Raw genomic sequence first — 15,800 nt, 5'->3', positions numbered from 1 at the left:
AATAATAAATCTCTTTTTAAGCCTAATTTTTCAATATGTTCCAATCAAAGTTAAGGCAGTGTATCAATAAAATTCATTGACTAATTTGCATTTTGTGAGGTAATTTAAGTTCCATTATTAATAAATTATATTTAGCACATCAAATGTTGTGTGTAGGATCTACAGTAAGTAAAATAAAAAATATTCAGGGACAACTTGCAGGTTATACTACAGTCTCCATCAGAGCATACATTCTAATAAATGTATAAATTAAGAGCAACAATCATTTTTTCTCATTAAGAAAGGTAAAGAAATGTTTAAATATTTCACAATTGTGGTCACATTTCAATGATCACCTTCTTTATGATAATAAAGGCAAAGGTTATAAGGCATTGAAAATTTGATAATTCAGATAACAAACAATTTGTCTTACTCGTGGTATCATTAATGAATAGTATTAATGTAGGATATTAGATAGCATCATATTTTTCCATTTCTATTTCTCACAAGAAAAGTGCACAACATTTTCATTAAAATGAGTAGCTGTGACACCATGGGCCTCAGTCCTTGAATACACTCAGTATTACAGGAAACCAGCCATCCATTCAACAAAGATAAGAATTTAATTATCGGCTGTGCAGCAGGCACTGTCACATGTGCCAAGGTTACAGAGAAGCTCTGTACACCTCATCTCCTTGAGTAGTCTCAGCTTAAAATGAAAACAACTAATACATGGATTTGCTTTTAAAACTTTTATAATTCTAGAAATAGTATCTTGAGGAAGCAAAAAAGAGAAAGCTACTATTTGTGTTTAGGGAACTCCAGACAAATTTTATATATGTATGTCATATTAAAAAATACGAGCTTACATGACGAAGAAGAGAGAAGGAGACTATTTGGTTATTCCATGCCGAGAGACAAACTGTGAAATGTAAGTTGTAATTCTTTATGCATTACTTCTTGCAGCACATATCTTCTGAATAATACAAATATGTAAAGTACTCAAGTAACAATGTGTAAACAGTGAAATATAGTCATCATGTTTCATTCTAGGCACTTGTGACTTGTTGAAGTCAGGCTGTAGACTTGAATGGTAAGCCTTACTGAAAAAAGAAGAAAAGGTAAAGAATGAATAGAAGTGCCCAGAGAACATGTGTATTTTGGAAGATTGGGTGTTTTCGTTTTAAAGGAGAGGAAATTAGGTAAAGAAACAGGTATGGTCAGAGGGTGAATACTCTCAAAATCATGTTGTTTGGAAATCATTATGAGGCTAGAGCTAGGTTTTATAACAAAGTGTGGCATGATCGGTTGTATTGGAAACCTAATGATAATATTATTGAATATAGAGAAATAAATAAAAAAGGAGTGTGGGTTGTAAGATTCCTCATAGGAAATGAAAATAACCTGAGTAACTTCCACAAATAATAAAGAGGAAAGTAAAAAAAGAAAATGTCAGTTATATTTGAAAATAATAAATTTTGAAAGCACAGGTTTCATGAAAGAGAAAAAAATAGATGTAAAGAAAAATAATACATTGGTTGAACCTAGAGGAAAAGCCAATCTTGAACTGGATAGAAGATAATAAAACAGCAAAGGAAGACATACAAAGGCAACACAAATGAAGAGAGTAATGTATTAGTACTTCCTAGAGAGATTTCCAATGCCATAAATAGGTGAAATAGGAGGAAATCTGAGTCTTGGTCATTCAGGTCACTATTTTTAAACCAATGAGCTCTGTGATTGCATTAGAGCTTGTCCGTATTCATCATTGATTGGATGTAGAAAGCCAAGTGATACTATTTTCACCAATTTGATATTTATAGGTGTGACTGTGAAAAAAAAACAGTTCATTTTCTGTCTAGGAATATACCACAAGAGTATTATACCATAATAAAAGTAAATAAGAGAGCAAAGAGAACACCATTTGTTTCTTCTAAGCATTGGTTTATGCTCTGATTGGCAAGTAATGACAGTGGAGTTCACTTTGTTTACTTCACTACCTATCAATATCTAGCACCTAATTTTACAGATGCTGCTATTTGGTACATGCCTTTTGATGTGAAATACAACTTGTTGAAATCAGTAATTGGTCCTTAACAGTGAAGTATGCATTAGAAGACAAAAAAAAAAGTCAAGTAAATGAGGAACTTGAATCAATATTCAAGTAAATCAAGAATTCTGAATCTTAGTCATTCATTTTGCAATTTTTAAACTTAGCGAGTCTAACTGTGATCAGATTAGGGATCATCCAAATCACCATTGGATGAAGGGTGAAGAAGTAGATCACCAAATGATATCTATTTTAAACAATCTTACAGGTCTCAACGACATGAAGAGCCTGTGAAAGAGGTACCATCTCAAGATCTAATTTTTGCTCTTTCCTTTGCATTCTATCTCCTTCCAGGAAGGATGGATAGATTTCACAGAGAAATTCAGGTGAAACTACAGGCCCTGGATTGCAAAAGCACATGCAAAGCATTGCAGCTTTCCAATCAAAACCTCTTTTGCTGATACGATACTAACAACTACAGAAGAATAAAGATTATAATCATATCACTTAAACTACTGCTCTAAATTTTTTCTTGTTTTGTCATATAACTTTGATACAAATTTCACAAACTCTGAGGTTACTTCATAGGAGTTGGAATGAGAAAGATTGGTAGATTTGTAATGTGGGTACATTACCCTAATAAGCTAATAAAACCGCAATCTTCTTCCCACCTCCTGTGGTTATTAAACTAAAATTTAATTTCTAAAAGAAATATCTGCAAGTAACAACATCAAGTAAAATTGCATATCAAGTTAATGTGTTAACTAATGGTAAAACAATTCACAGATCATGCCATTGTCTGATACACAAACAGTCTTGTTTCTTTTTCTTTTTCTTTTTTTTTTAATGTAAAAAAAGCAGTAAATATTAGGGCATTTTTAAAAAACATGTGATATCATTATCTGTAAATAAGTGTTACTTAGAGTATTTAATGTTAATAGATGGATAGATTAGAGGGAAATTATAATCAGAATGTAAATCTGATTACACTAAGAGAAGAAAAACATAAAAGAGGAGGATGTGACTGTGGCGTCTATTTCTAGCACCAAGAGCAATCGGTGTTCTCACCATCACTACAACAAGACCATTCCTTGTACATTTCCTGCCCCCCAAGGAGTGAGCAAAGGAGCAGATGCTCCCTAATCTGCAATTCACGACATCTGCATACATTTGTGTCACTGGAGTAATCCCATTTGATCACATAAGTCTTTGATCTGGCAGTTTGCATGTGCAGGTGCCTAAGACATTGTCTTATTGGCCATTTTGTATCAGACCCAACAGGAAGTCCTCCTGGGGTTTCAAGCTTCTTTACTGCATCTATTTATGCAGTCATCTCATTCCAAAACCTACATCATTTATTACTAGCGTTCATACTCAGTAGCATAATAGTCATTTTTAAGAGATTTTTTCTTGATTAAATGTCCCATTTAGGACAATATGTCCCACAGAGAAGATGTATGTTATGTATCTCATTTCCCACAAAAGCTCCTTTAACATAAAGGATAGCTCTGTGTTTACAATTAACATTTTAAAGAGTATTTAGAAATCAAGTTTGAAATACAATTTTAAGCATCACTAGTACATATCAAAGCTGCTTTAAATATAGTAAATGCATATATCATAGTTAATCACTTTTATATTTTTGCCATTTTCAGTAGCATCAACTGCATTTACATTATTGCAGACGCATCGTAGCTTCAACTGACAAAACTTTTCCACTTTCCCAATCAGGAAGCCTGTCCTTATTAGATGTTAATTCTCTGTTCCTCACACCACTCCATGCAAACAAGCATCCCACTTTCTATCTCAACAAATTTGATGATTCTAAGTATCTCAAATAATTGGACTACACAATTTATGGCTTTTGTCTGGTTTATTTCAATTAACATAGTTTACCCAAGGCTTATCCATATTGTAGCATTTATCAGTATTCTATTCCTCTGATACTGCAGAACTGGACATACCAAGGCATATAACAATGACCGCTTCATTTGTTTCTACATTTTTCCTTTTGAATAATGTTGCTGTTAGCATATGCAAATACATATTTGCTTAGATTTTAAAAAATACTGTAGGTATATGCCAAGTAAGGTAATTGCTGAGTTGTATGGTGATCCTGGATGCTAAGCTTTAATTCTCGCTTTGTTATCTTTGAGCTCAATGTTGTCATTAGCTTGTTGGTTAGGCTGAGAGGATCTGTTTCTTTTCAGGACATCCTGAAATCTTCAAAATTGCAAAATTATCTTCATCAACACACTCAAGAGTATAATCCATCTCAGTGGTAGTCCAATAAAAATCAAGTGGATTGTTCTTCTAAGCATTCCTATAAAATGTCTTCATTTATTTATTTGTTTCACATTCACTGTATCTTCTTCCTAATATTGTTCTGTGCAATTTTCTCTGATTATAGACATATTCCTTATTTGCTCTCTACATGAACGTTGCCACTAGCTTCTTGTGTTGACTATATAAAAATGTGACTAAACCAAAACTGATCAAGATTATTTGGGATGATAGTGAAGACACCTCATTTGGGATACTCACATCTCATACCCCCAGTGTCTGGGTTTGAGTGCCAGCTTTATTTCTGAGTTTAGTTCCTTGCATGTGTTTCCTCCAGAAAACTGCAGGTGAAGAAGGTGAGTATTTGGCACCCTGTCATTCCCATAAGAGGTCTGGATGGAGTTTGTAACTTTTGGGTTTGTTGTGGTCCAACTCTGGCAGTTATATGTATTTGGGAAGTAAGACTTTGTTTGGCCTCATTCTCTCTCTCTCTTTCTTACTAATGAATATGAAGTAAGTAATCTCCAATTGAAAAATAAATACAATCAGAAATTTGTTTCCTTTTTTAGAAAAGCCCATCTCAGGTACTTAAAGTCATATACAGATAATTTGTGTAGTATTAACACAGAACACATTTAGAGAGAGATAATAAAAAGTACTTACCATCTTTTGCTTATTGGGAGCATTTCCATAAAAATCTACATGCAAGGTTAATGTAGGCACGTGTTGAGTGTTCAGGGAAACAAAAATAAAAAAAAATGAAGTTATCACTTTCTCCAGGGAAATCAGGAAATGTTTGAAAGAGGAGGAGAAAGTGAAATTATATCTTACAGAATGGCTGTGACGTCACTGCACAGAAAAGGCAGAGATGATTTCAAGAAGACAGTTGAAGAAAGGATGCAATGTGAGTCAAGGTGTGTGATGTACTCAGGTTACAGGACCGATATCCCCTGGGGTGCAGAGAAGTGGCGAAAAAAGTCAACCAGAGAATGAGTGTGATGAAGAACACAGACTTGAAGTTATATAATTGGAGAACAAAAGAGATAATAAGCAAAGATGTCTCATGAACTTAGTAATTTTCTGAAAATAAATAACCCTTTCCTTTCCTCTTTGTTGTGACAAAAAAAAAAAGGGAGGCTGAAGTTGATGGCCTGGTTAATGAGGTTTTCACTCTAAATATTTCACTGCCTAAATCAGGACACTTTTCAAATTGTTTTAAATTAATACCTAGTATGTAAATATTCCAATGCATGCATAGCACAAAATATTTTTCTTGGAATATTATTATTTACTAAATGATACACATGAAATTCTTTTAAAATGCTGTTATATCTGTTTATAAGCCAGCAAATTTGTTTTCATTGTCCCTCTTTTATTCATTCCATGGTAAAGTCTAAATAACATAGACAAACGTCGGGTACTGCATTGATTTCCTTTCTCAACTTTCTTTGTGATTGGGTCAGTCTTTCAGTGTGCTGATCCAGGAAAGCACATGGGTCAGAAGAAGCTGGTTATTCTGCAGAAACACTACTATGCCTTCTGCTTATCATTCACATAGCAGGTTGTCAACAATGTTTCACTCACTGAGTGAGGTACAGTTCCTGCTATCCACTGAAGCACATTTTAAATTTTTATCCTTGCTAGAGTCCTGTAAATAGGGAACGGTGTCTAAGGGATACTTAGTATTTTTCTGCATAAAAACTATAACTACAGAGCTACAGACTCATTACACATGACCAATTTACATATATTCAAATAGATTATACAGCTTGTCAGAAAAATTGACATAAAATTAATACTGATTAAATGTAATCTATTTTGGTTGAAGTCTTAATGCTTTTCACTTTGGTTCATTAACATTGTGATGATTCAGTGAGATGACTATTTACATACCAACCTGGGGGACAATAACCAGAGGGGAGTGGATCTACAGGTGACAGGCTGAGCAGTCTTACAGGAAAAGAGCTGGGCCAGACCACTCACAGAGCAATTATACGTGGCAGTCACAGTCTCAGTACCTGGATTTGAAATCTAATCCCAAGTAGATCATAAGAAATTCATGCAAAAACAAAATGCTAAACTGTGTTAAGATAAATATATGTGTTTGTTACGGTTGTATAATAAGTCATTCCCAAAACAAGATGTGAAAAAGGCAAAATCTAATAAAAACACTTATGAATTTTAGCTAAATATATATGACTGCATATCATGCATGTAAAACTATTATATTTATACAGTAACATGAAGCTACTTCCTTTATTAAAAGAAGGAAAAAGGTAAAATACAGCTTGTGAAAAATAGCTTAGATATATATTGCAAACAATACTAAGATTCTAGAATATATTAAGCACTACTGTAAGTTAATAAGAAAAAATAAATGACTCTATATGAAAAAGGTGAAAGATTAAAGCAATTTGCAGTGGAAGATATCTCAGTGTTCAACTCAAAAGCTGATCACTGACTTCATAATCAGAAAATACAGCATACAACATTTAGAGACATGTTGCTAAATGTTGATAATGACAGTTCATATGATGGTTTTCATAAATAGTGCTCCAAACTATAAATATTACAAACACTATGCAGAATAATTAAACAATCCCCCCCCCAAAAAAGGAAAGGCTTATATTCCACATAACCAAGCAATATCCCCCTTAGAAACACATCTGAAAAAATATTGGACACATGCCTAATGAGGCATCTACAAAGATGAAAAATAATTGCTGATACTTTTGGTTGTATTTGGCATTTGAAAAATTCCATTAACAAGTGAGAGAAGCATATAGTATGTTTCTAAAAAAGCAAGACTATGCAGCAATGAAAATCAATAGTTTATCTGTCTGCAGCAACTTGAATACATTATGAAAAATAATAATCCCAAGACTGCCACAATGTTATAATTTTCATAAGAATATTAGTTATTCAATACTAGACTACATCTGATCTTAGGTTGCACATATGGATATTAAAAAAAACTAGTAGAAATGCATGGTAATAATAATAGCAAATTTGGAATGTATCTCATAGAACATAATGCAGTATGGAAAGTAACATTTTGTGATTTTAATATTCTATTTAATAGTCTACTTCTTTTGTTGCAGAGTAGTTCAAAGGTATCTGTTTCTTGTTTTCCTTCCTTTTTACAGGCAAATATGTCATAATTATAAAAAGTCAGAGCTTTAATGGTAATCTTCACATGTAAAAAATGAAACTTGGTTTTGTGCAAACATGATTTTTGATGCAATAAACTCCAGTTTCAGTAAGAATGACTCATGTGATCTAAAAATCTGTCATTAAACCTCAACCAGGGAAAACCTAAGATTGTTCTAATAGCTCTATTCCCAACACCAGAATAATCTGCCTGTTGTACTGGCTGAATCAGAGAGCAACTGTTTTTGCATGCTCGGTGTGCCTAATTATCTGTGGAATCCATTCACATCTGGATTTCATGTTACCAGTCCCACATACTTTAATGTAGCACCTATGACATAAGTTCCAGATTCTACTTCTGTTTGTTTATATGTGTTTTGGCTTTTTGTTTTTGTTGTTGTTGTTGATTTTGAGTCATCTTTGGTTCCATGAACAAATGAGAGAAATATACTGCCCCTGCTGTTGTCTATTTATGTTTCTATAGCAAAGTGCTACAATCATGGTGGATTGTAAGCAAGCAAAAATATATTTTTCATAATCTGAAAGATGAAATGTTCAAGAACATCATACTAGCAGATGGAGTACCTGTCATTGCTTCTTTAGAAGACAGCTATCTTATTGTCCTCACAGGCCAGAAGGTGGAAGGAGCTCTTCTCAGATCTCTTCAAGGAGGACTCTGATTCTGTTCATGAGGGGTCTGCCTATCATGAACTGAACACTTTTCAACTTTTCTGTCTTCTGAGTCCATTGTCTTAAATATCAGAATTTGAAACTACAGATTTTGTTGAAATACAGACATGTAGATCAGAACATTGTGTCACAGCAGAGTTGATCCAATAAATATTATAGAATCTTGGGGGGCATTATTAAGAAGTGTTGGGCCCAGCAGCGTGGCCTAGCGGCTAAAAGTCCTCGCCTTGAACGCACCCCGGATCCCATATGGGCGCCGGTTCTAATCCCGGCAGCTTCATTTCCATCCAGCTCCCTGCTTGTGGCCTGGGAAAGCAGTCGAGGACAGCCCAGGGCTTTGGGACCCTGCACCCGCGTGGGAGGCCCGGAGGAGGTTCCTGGGTCCTGGCTTCGGATCGGCATAGCATCGGCCATTGCACTCACTTGGGGAGTGAATCATTAGACGAAGGATCTTCCTCTCTGTCTCTCCTCTTCTCTGTATATCTGATTTTCCAATAAATAAATAAATCTTAAAAAAAAAGAAGTGTTGTAAGAGGCATATATTTAAATTGATGCTTAGCATTAAGGTCTTCAACAAATAGGGGACACCAATTTTGTGTTTTCACAGCTCACTAAATGAATGAGGACTTGAAACCATCAGGGACAGAGGTTATAATATAAACAGAAACCTAAAGGAATCAGGAAATGCATTGTTACATGGTGGGCAAAGCCAATGTTGGAAATTTTGGAATCGCATATGGGCAGTAGTTGATATCAAAGCAGCTCCATTTCAGATTTGTCTTCCTGCTAATGGCCTGGGAAAAGCAGCAGAAGCTGACCAAAGTGCTTGTTTCTCTACTACCCAAGCAGGAGACCCTGATGAAACTTCTGATCTCTGGATTCAACTTTGCTTCACCTCGGCACTTGTGGATATTTAGAAGTGAACCAAAGGATAAAAAGCTCATTCTGAGCTTCAGATAAATAAATAAACCTTTCAATAGCATGAAATAATTAAATATCCTGTATATATGAAAAAATGCAAGTATATTTTTACTTTGATATGACTGAAGTCTGAAGAGAGCGATTTGGTGGTCAGAGCACTTTGATAACATGGTATGGAATTCAGACCACATCAGTTCTAACTTTTGAAGAAATAAACTACATGATTTCAAGTGGCTAAAAGGAGGTAAGGTAACAGCTTCTAGATTCTAATTTCAGAAAGAAGTCCTAGGGACTGTCTGTGGTTTGTGGGGTTTGAGTTTGAAGTTACGAAAAACAAAATCATAACTGTATACATTTCTCATTTCTTGAACATAGAATGTGCAGCTTAGCACATGTGGAAGTGGAATGTGGTAGTATACTATTTCTGGAAAAACACTTAGATATTAAATTTTGTAAGGATGTTTATGTCTTTGATTGGTTTTCACTTGTGTATTTATCTTTAAAATATTACTGGTCCAGCTGTAGGTGGAGAAGTGAGGTGAAGCTCTTGAAATACACACATTGCAAGGCCGACATTGTGATGAAGTGAGTTAAAGGAGCACCTGCAATGTTAACACCCAATATGGGTACCAGATGTAATCCTGGCTGCTGTACTTCCAATCTAGCACCTACTCATTTGACTGAGACATTAGCTCGGCCCAAGTGTTTGGAATCCTGTTGTCCACATGGAAAACCAAGATAAGGTTTCAGGTACTGGCTTCAGCCTAGCCCAGGGAACCAGCTGTTGTAACCATTTGGTGAGTGAACCAGCAGGTAATACTTCTCCATCTCTCTCTCGCCATCTGGCATTTAGGAGTAACTATGGTACAATCTTTGGATTTTGTTATTGAAACTCTAGAAATAGAGGCCGACATCTGGCAGCCTGTGTGTAATAAGATGATTGCAAAATCTAAGCGTAGTAAGTACAATGATACTATTGACAGATAATGTACATAAAAGGATATAGCATAGTGAAGGCTGAAAATAATGTTGGTGTGAACCTTTTAGGCTCCAAATAAGCCAAACATTAGCAGACTTTATAACTGATCTGGAATTCCAGAGAGGAGCAACTTCTGTGAGAGTTAGTATAAGTAAGGAATTTTGTGGCAAAGGAGGAATAAATGCACAGGTCTAGTTATGGAAAGACGGAAATCTCCCAGATCACAGAGGCATGTGTGCATAAGTATAAAGATTAAGTGGAAAATTTCCACATGGAAATGGAAGGGGAATGGCCTCTGGCAAAGGAAAAACTCAATTCTAAATCTAGACTTACCTCCACTTTACTGAATGGTTATGCTCCTTTTGTTTAACTTCTTTGAATATACTTTTTAAAAAACGTTTCTTTTTGCTTAGCCTCTCTTCAAATGCTAAATAAATCTAACAAAGTTTTCTTTTAAAAATAATATGCAAACTAATTGAAACATTTTAATTTTTTTTGCTAGCAATGTTATATCTATAGTTTCTGCTAAAAGGCTTGGCTATGACCAGCCATCTTCTGGGATATTTACTTCCTATAACTTTGGGAGAATTGGCTCCTCCATATAACACTAAGCTGTTACAGGTGCAAGAGTGAACAAATCCATAATACTACTCCCTTCATCAGCAAATTGTACAAATATGTGATTAGAACATACTTCAGCTTTCTAAATTGCATGTAGTATCATTTCTGGACTCCAAATTTCAGAAATAGCATAATCAGTTCAGTTTCCTGGGTGACAAGAAGTAGCTCATTTTGTATCGGATTGGTGAAACTTCACCTTAAGTTACATTTCGAATGGTGCATTGCACCTGCTCATTCATCAAGCTGCCAAGGCTTGGCTTTGCTGCCTTGCTTTTTTCATTTAAAATTCGAATCCTTGCAATGCCTTGGGTTGTTCAGTCTCATAATGAAAGTAATGTATGAAATTTTATGTAAATAACAATAAGCCTAATGTATCCCCCATATATATATCCCAAGACTTGACATTGTATGCCTATAAGATTTAGATGTATGTATATAAGATTTATTAGCTTATATTTAAATATCTGAAGATCTCATATTATATATAAGATTTATATATATGTATATATGTATATACACACATATAAGATTGCCTAGCCAACAGTAGCTTTTAAATGACACACAGAAGTGTACCGTGCCCCTTTCATGTCCTGTCAATGTTATTTTGTGTTTGAATGAGTCTATTATGCCATAAAATAAAGGACAATTACACAGAATCATAAAATTCTCTGTTGGGAAATATCAGGATATTTGTTCTTTATTTTGTTTAGGACAGGCTAAGAGAAAGATGGTTTTAACCTGAGTGACTCCCAAGGCGGTGGTTGTCTCTGCCCTCCTCCTGTGCACAGCATGGTGCTATATCACTGAAAATCACTAAGCATCATAGCATACCCCATAGAATACAGTGACACTGGTTCAAGGACAGGGGAAGCCAGTAAAGGGGTAGGGAGATAGGAAGCCAGTAGGAAAAATACAGCAAACATGTGATTACCAGCTGTTTTCTAGAGCAACTTTCCATCAGGGATTTGCAGCTGTGCCATTGTACTTCAATTCTGCAGATCCTACAGAGCTAAATTGGAAGACGCATGAAGTAAGAAGATAGGAGCAGAAAGATTAAAGAAAGCCCCAAATCCATGGCAGTGATGCGAGGAGGTGATGCCCCCCCTTCCTTTCACAGTCATCATCTGTATCACCCTCTTCCCAGGGGAGGAGAAAAGACTCCTAAAAAAAAAAAAAAAAGCTTTCCTATCAAGTGAATCTGGTCTGGCTGCTGGGCTATTGTTTGTTGAGAGAAGTAAAGGGATTAATAGAAAATTCACCAATTCTGCCTGTCACCTTTAATAAAATCAATATGCATTATAACTTACGTGCTCTTTCAAAAGAGCTACCCTGGTCTCCTCTTGACACAGAAAAGAAGCAGATGGTGGAGTGCCAAACTGATTTGTACAAAATGACATGTTCTAGAAACATTTAAATTCAGGCTTGAAAACCCAGTTACAAAGCTTTCAGTTGGCCTCTGAATAAACGAGTTAGATAAAGAGGGTGCATGGAAAGTGTGTGTGAGATTTGGGGAGTGCAAGGTGTGTGCGTGTGGGGGAGGGAGGGCAGAAAACGATATTCAAGTGGCTCACATCCCCATGCGAGCCATTCTTTAGAATCCCCTATGTGCCTTCCTCCATGTGCTCAGCAGGGGTTGGCAATCAACTACCACATTAAACAGTCCGTCTCCACTGCTTGACACAGGCACAGGCCAGCTCTTAACAGCCTCAGTAACACGCAGCCTGCCGGAAATCATTTACAAAGGGCAGATGACACGGAGGAGTGTACAAGGTCATCACTCCCAGGCAGGGGCATGAAAGGGTGGGAGGTACTGAGGTCAGGGTTAAACTGACACTGGGAAAGGAGGCTTCCTGCTCTGCCCTCTCCTTCATTCATCTATAGGAGTCTCCAGTGAGTTCCTGCACCTGGAAGCCAGCCCCTGCTTGTCACAGAGAGGCTGGGACAGAATTTCAAAGCCCCATCTTAAGCCATGCGCTTGAAAGAACCTAAGCCTAAAAAGCACAACCCAGGGCCAGCATTAGTCCACACAGCTTGCTTCCTTTCTCCTTTGTCGGCTGTGTCCGTATTCCCCAGTTTTCCCCTTCTTGCCTTTTCTAGGATGCTTGGGCTGCAACCAACAGACGCTGGGCAAGGGAAACTGCTCCATCCCTACGCTGGAGTGGAAGTCTTAGCTTTCTTTCCCTCCCACCCACCTGTCTGCCTGCAACACAGCAGCCGCACATAACATAACATAGGATCTTTGAGGCCTGAGCGTATGCGACCTGCTCTGGTTCCTTGCGAAAATCAGATCGCGAGGCTGCTGTGTTGGAGTGGTTTCCGCAGTGTCCCAGCCCCGGGCGAAGCCGCAGTCAACGCTGCACCGGCCTCGGGTTGCTGCGCTGAGCATCCTGCATCTCAGGCCCGCTGTGCTCTGGCTGTACTCCCCATTGTGTCCTCAGCTCTGCAGAGCTAAGCAGCGCGCAGCTGCTCGCGAGCCAACCTCCTAGTTCCAAGTGCATGAAAGAGGGAGACCCGGGGAGGCAAGGGGAAGGAGCGAGATGGGGTTCTCAGAAGGGCACAGCGCCTCATCAATAATGCAAGGGTGCCTGGAGCTGCCTGCAATACGTTTTTCAGCTAAACGCCACCAACTGGAGCGCTTGCTGGCAGGTCCCACGCGTGTGGTTTTTGTGTGTGAGATACGAGACGCACCTTGTTCATTCATCTATCTTCTCCCTCCCTCGCCCGTTCCATGAAGTCTCTGGTTTAGCACTAAACCTCATCTTTACAGCTGTGCGTTTCAGAGGAAAAGACTGCAGGTAGGAAATGCAAGTATCTAAAAAATTCCAGTCGCCTGCGTATCACCAAGGGTTCCCTGAATTCATCTGGTCATGCTTATTTTTCCAGCGCCTTCTGTTACAAATTTTTGAGGAAGCAATCAAAGTTTGGAATCTCCTCCGAGCTAGCGGGTCTTTTGCCTCAACCCACAACGAAAAACCTTGGGTTCAGAGACCGAGATTATGCGCAAAGTTGCCCAACCCCAAGCAAGCTTTCCACTGATGTTCGCAGCATCCCAAGAGACAGTTTCTCAAGAGGTTCCCCCAAGAAACCTGAGTGCAATACACAATTTCCTTCAGCAAGGATTAACTAAACCAATCACACACACACACATACACACGAAAAAAAATCCTGAAACTTCTTTGTTAAGCAGGCACAGTCCACCTGGAACCAACACCAGAAACAACTTTACAAGGAAATAAACAAACATCACATCCCTGCAGGGAAACTTGTTGAATCCCGCCTGAGCATACCATTGCAATTTCAGATGAAGCCTCAAGGATTTTGATTCCCCATTGCACTCCCCTAAGATTTTCTGGATAAACTGCTGAGTCCTTTCTGCACACATTCTTTAATCCAAAAAGCACCCGTGAAAAACGCCGCGTGTACCCATTTCCAATTGAAAGGTGGCTGTCATTCCCTTTGCAATGAGACTTACCCTCCGAAGCGACTGTCTTCAGAAATCTAGCGGCTCGGCTCGCTGCTGCAGGCGCAGCCCTCTAACTTTCATGTGTTCAACCTTCCCGAGTTTAAAGCCATCAAAAGCTGCCCGAGCCCGTAGAAATCTGAGAGAAGCAAACAATGAGACAGGAAAGTCGGTTTTCTTCTCGGGATCAACACCCTGGAAAATTCAATCCTTCTTCAGCAGAGAATTCTTTCAAACCCGTTATCTGTATTACTATTAATGCGCAGAGCAGACGGCATTGCATACAAATAGGGCCAAGTGTGCACTTCCATTGGTGGCTGTGGAGGCCTCTGGGTCCTACTGCACCGGCTCCTAAGTATACAGCAACACTACACACGCAGCTTTGGAGACGCAGAGGGAAAAAATGGATTTAATTGATTCGTTTCCTCTGGTATTGTAATGCCTGCTGCGATGTTTAACCCAGAAAAGAAAACCCTCACAATTCAAACTGCTGTCATGTGATCTATTATTTCCTATCTGTTTTAATTGTCAGTGTGGGGTGGCTTTGATCATTCAAACGGTTTTAAAAAGAGCATTCTCTGAGGAAAATTCACACATACTTTTGGCTAGAAAATACTTATTCTCTGTTATGCATTATTCTCATAGAAATCGTGGAAATATACCGTCAAAAACTGTGGCATGTCAGCGGATGCATTAGTACACAATTGTGTTCCTGATTATGCATGGTTACTCCAAATGCCATAACTTATATTCATAAAATGCTATGAGCTAAAAATGAAAATATTTATTGTATAACCAGGGACTTATTAATCAGGTATCCTGAAAAAAATGGCCTTCATGACAATGGCATGGGCATAATTTTTGTCCTCTTAAGTAGGAGATGCAGAAATTAATCACTTGTGAATATTGACAGTAAAAAATAAAGAAACATAAAAATATCAATAGTGTCACAATATGTCAAGCTTTTAGTATTGAGTGCCAAAATTACCTTCTTAGGATTTCCTTCTTTCCAAGGTCGTTAGGCATGCAAATTGGCATAGCAAGGAATGTAAAGCGAGACTGACCTGTGGAGACTGGCAATTTGAAAGGTTTTTGAGATTGGGTAAAAAAAAAAAAAGACTTGAGTACATCATCAGTGAAGGTTGCTATTTAAGAACTAGGATATCAACAGCTGAATGTTAATTGGCTTAATAGAACCTTTATTCTGGGTCTTGCAATCCCTTATTTGTGAAGGGAAAGAAAAAGCCTCATCATTACTAAGACTACACCCACTTCCCATGAAATGCCATTGCAGATGCTACGATTTTCCAAATAATCTCAAATACAATGGCAAAATTATTATATGTGTAATCTAGGACTGGCTGTTATTGGGAATTGATATGCTTAGCAAGGTCTGCGAGTACCTATCCATGAATTCACAATGTAGGTGTGAATGAAATCAATGGAAACATAAAATGCAAAAATGCTACCGAATCAAGACCTGAGTCCAAATGCATGCATAGTATTTGAATTTCTGTAGTGCCTGCTACAATCCTTCTTCATTTCCATAACCCCTTTCCTCCCACCTCCTTCCCTTCCCCCCTCAGTAACCCTTGACAACAGAAGTGTTACTTCTAGTCCACGTTCCCTTTTCTGCCTTCCAATCCTAACTTACAGATTGCAGCCTT

At 37.6% G+C, this 15,800-nt stretch overlaps 1 protein-coding gene across 1 annotated transcript in view; it reads right to left on the bottom strand.

Annotated features, from left to right (window-relative positions):
- ROBO1 (roundabout guidance receptor 1) overlaps positions 1-14,395 on the bottom strand; it is a 1,020,189-nt gene extending 1,005,794 nt beyond the window's left edge. The window contains exon 1 of the mRNA XM_040980627.1: positions 14,156-14,395. The gene's annotated coding sequence lies outside the window, so the exon portion shown is untranslated. The remainder of the gene's footprint in view (positions 1-14,155) is intronic.
- Positions 14,396-15,800: the final 1,405 nt, after the last annotated feature.

Source organism: Ochotona curzoniae, unplaced genomic scaffold (assembly GCF_017591425.1).
Source record: "Ochotona curzoniae isolate NIBS_2020 unplaced genomic scaffold, NIBS_Ocur_1.0 contig_3498, whole genome shotgun sequence".
NCBI lineage: Eukaryota > Metazoa > Chordata > Mammalia > Lagomorpha > Ochotonidae > Ochotona > Ochotona curzoniae.
This window is presented reverse-complemented; position numbering and strand designations above follow the sequence as displayed.